This window comes from Cynara cardunculus, unplaced genomic scaffold (assembly GCF_001531365.2).
Source record: "Cynara cardunculus var. scolymus isolate 2C unplaced genomic scaffold, CcrdV1 Un_Scaffold_3014, whole genome shotgun sequence".
In the NCBI taxonomy this organism is placed as follows: Eukaryota; Viridiplantae; Streptophyta; class Magnoliopsida; order Asterales; family Asteraceae; genus Cynara; species Cynara cardunculus.
In genome coordinates, this window is record NW_020201314.1 from 24,371 (window position 1) to 28,155 (window position 3,785).

Consider the following 3,785-nt stretch of genomic DNA (forward strand, 5'->3'; position numbering starts at 1 on the left):
AGTTTCAAGTTGGCGATAATGAAAATGAGAGTTTTCAAAGGATGAGGGGTATTTATACAAGGATTTTAATGAAATAAATGGGCTGGCCTCTAAAGGCCCAAACCAAATAAAGCTTCTATTTTTCTCAATAAGAATAAGCCCACTAAAATATTTACCCAACATAAATAGAATGCCATTATTAAACCCAAAACTCCATCTTTTGATAAATCAAGTGGACATTCAAATGGGACTTTTGCATTTTTAATTTAAAAGTTTATAATATCAACTTTATTTTATTTAGAGCATTTCAAAAATGTTTGGCATTACACAAGTTAGCTTTATCTGATCTCCCACCGAGGTGTGATCTTCCAAACAAAACTTGGGAGCTAAGCTAGATGAATTTTAATCACTAAAACTAGGTCCTAGAGAAATATTATTTCTAAATATAGGATCAATAATTAAATGTTAACCTGAGACTCCGAAATGACAGAATGTCACATTCAGGTTTGACAACCTCACTTACAGTCTTAAGATGTTCAAGATTTGTAGAGCCAAAACAAAAAAAATCGTTTGTCTTCTGTATGCATTTTAAATCAACTTGCGGCACACATTTTGAAGAGTAAGAGATGTTTTTGAATTTCAACTTAGGAGTTCTTGCTCCATTTTCAAGCTTAATCTTTTAAACGGTGAAGCTGTATACAAAATAGGAAAACCTGGTTTCTGTTTTTCGCCCAACCTAAACACGGATTCAAGAGTATTTTTCTTCTTCCAGGTGAGGTCTATGTCTATATAACCTATCCCTGCTTTATCCTGTTGAGAATTTACTTTTTCGTACACCTGTTGAGCATCTTGATATTTCTTAATCAAGAGCTCCTTTTTTTTTGTAAGCTCTGGTGTAGGAACTCCCTTTCCTTTTGAAAATAGTCTTTTAGGGCCTTAGAGTTTAATCTATCTCTTTCTTTCTCTAGAAGCTCTGTTTCTTTCTTCTTAATAGCCGCTTTAATTCTAAGCATTCTGTTTTAAGACTTGTTTCAGTGGATCATTTTGTTTGTAAAAGCTTTTCATTTTCCACTAAGAACTCTTGTTTCTCTACAGTTAGCAGCTCTGTCTCTCGTTCAAAATATAGTTTTTCCTTTTCCAAGGATTTTCTTTTGGATTTTTCGAGAGAGAGCTTTTGCTGTAGATTGACGAAATCGTTAGTCAAAGCAAAGATGTTCTCTTCCAGGTCAGAGTGAGAATAACCAGAGATAGAACATACCTGGGAGTCAAAGTCAGATCCAAACTCTTCTCTGTCATTCTCGACAGCCATCCCACAGAAGTTTGTTTGGTCTTCTTCTTCAGACGAGGAGTCAGAGACCCAATTCTCCTGTTCTGCCACGAGGCTCCTTTGTGTTCGATTATACTTGTACTTATTTTTATAGTACAGTTCGTCTTTCACTAAGGGGCCTCTGCACTCTTTGGAGTAGTGCCCCATCTTCCCGCATCTAAAGCATCGGATGCCTTGCTTCTTCTGGTCCGACGGCTCTTCCTCATTCTTGTTGGAAACAAAAGGAGGGTTCCTTCCTTCGATAGATTTGCCTCTGCTTCGATCATTTTGTCTTCCTCTTTTGTCAAAGACCTTCTTCCCAAATTTCCTTTGAAATTCCTTGGTGATCAGGGCCAAGGATTTCGCAAAGGCATTGATGTCATCGTCTTCAAAGCTAGAAGCTCTATCTTATTCATCATCACTCTCCAAGATGAGAGCCTTCTTTCCCTTTCTTCTCTTTTCTCTGGGTCGCCGTTCTCTGTGTGGTTGGCTTGATCCTCTCTCTATTGATTTAGAGACAAGAGCCAGAGGTCCACCCAGAGCGACCTTTGCCTTATGCACCTCTTGTTCTTGAGCCTGCAGAGTCCCGTACACATTGTGCAGTGTCCATTGCTCCAGATCTTGGTTTGCCTAGAGAGACATCGTCAGATTTCCCCATTTTGCGTTCAATCTGTTCAAGAAGAGCAAGTTGTTCTCCTCTTGAGTTCTGATCGTGTCACATTTGCGACATTTGTTGATCAGAGTGTTGAAGCGATGATAAGTCTGTTCTAAAGACTCATCAGGGAGTGCCTGGAAGCTATTGTATTCATTCAGGCATTGAGCACGACGATTCTTCTTCATCTTGATGCCTCCTTCCAACTGGTTAGCCAGTTGATCCCTCAAATCCTTGGTTGAGTCGCACGCGTTGAGTGACTGGAAAATTTCGTTGGTAAGCGCCATAATCAAAAGTCTTTTGGCTTTTTGATCCACTTCCACTCTTCGTTTATCTTCATCGTTCCAGTCACGACGAAGTTTGGGTACTCGCCTGATCGGTACCTCAACTGTATCACTAGCAGCAGGAATCCGAGGTATGATGGTGGTAGGGACGTATGGGCCATTTAAGATTGACTCATAATGTTCTAGGTCAAGACCCTCGTAGAAATTTATCATCTGGATCTTCCATAGGATATATTCTTCCCTAATGAGAGTCGGAGGTTTTGTCAAGGAACCGGCACTATACATGGAGTTCCATGATTGAGAAGACGACATTTTGGATTAAAATTTTGAGAAGAAAACTTTGACGAGAAATATAATCGACTGAAAAACGATTTCCAGATTACGTAAAAGCAAACGTTTTTAAAATCGAGAGAAATAAGAGTAACAATTCTTTTAAAAATGAATAATCAAAAATTAAGAGTAGAATCCAATCGGATATCGATCGACTAATCAATGAATTTGATTAGCCGTCTCTGATACCAATTATAGAACCCAGATTCTCTTAATTGATAGAAACACAGTTTATGTAAGATAAGAATTAAGAACAAGCAATGTATTTCAAATGATTAATCAGAATATTCAAAGATAAAAGTAAAACAGTGAATGAACTTGAATATGCCGAATGCTTTTATTGATAAAAGATAAACCATGAAAGCACAAATGTAATCTCACAGAAAAACGCATATAGTATAAGTCGGTTCCTTCAGGTACTTTAAACCTGAGGAGGAAGCCTTCTTATATACGCCTAGGTCTAACAAACTATGCTATATAATAGGCGTGAAACTCTGAGCTGACTAGTATGCATCTTTATCTATGACTTCTCTTTAATAGCGGAGCAGACTTGGTCAAGCCACCTCAAATCTGTTAGACGCTTGCGAGAATGTCTAGGCTAACACGCGCGCTTTCCATGGAGAAGATAGCCAGAAGCTCTGCATGTACTATGCAGAGGCTCTGGGCCTTGGAGTTGTAACTTGGTGTCAAGCACTTATGCTTTTTGGCGCACAAGGCTTGAGCGTCCATGGGAATAGAGCGTGGGCTCTGTATGATTGGAACCTTCACTCTTGAGTAAGAGCTCTGGTTCTTGATCTTCTGCATGAGAGCTTTTAGTCCAGACCGCTTCAAATAGACTAAGTCCTATTCGACTAGAGTAAGAGACTTCTTACTTACACTTTCACAAGTTGGGGTCTAACAAAATTTCATTTTTAAAAATTATATATTGATAAAGAAGATCAATACAAATTTTACAGATTGTTTGCAGAAGAGATAAGGTAAAGAACTTATCTAAAAAAATCCAAGATACACATAGTTACAAATAGCAAAGAGAAAAGATTTTCTACAAGAAATAAAGAAGAATAAAAGTACTATAACTTTTTCACTCAAAATGGATCAAAATCTGACTTTTTAAGAACTTTTCAAGAACAATTTTTTTTAAATCCACTAATTTCAACAAATCTCAAAAACGAATGATCAAAACGTAGAACTTTGTGAATAACAAAGATTCACGAAACAATTACGCACACTTTGA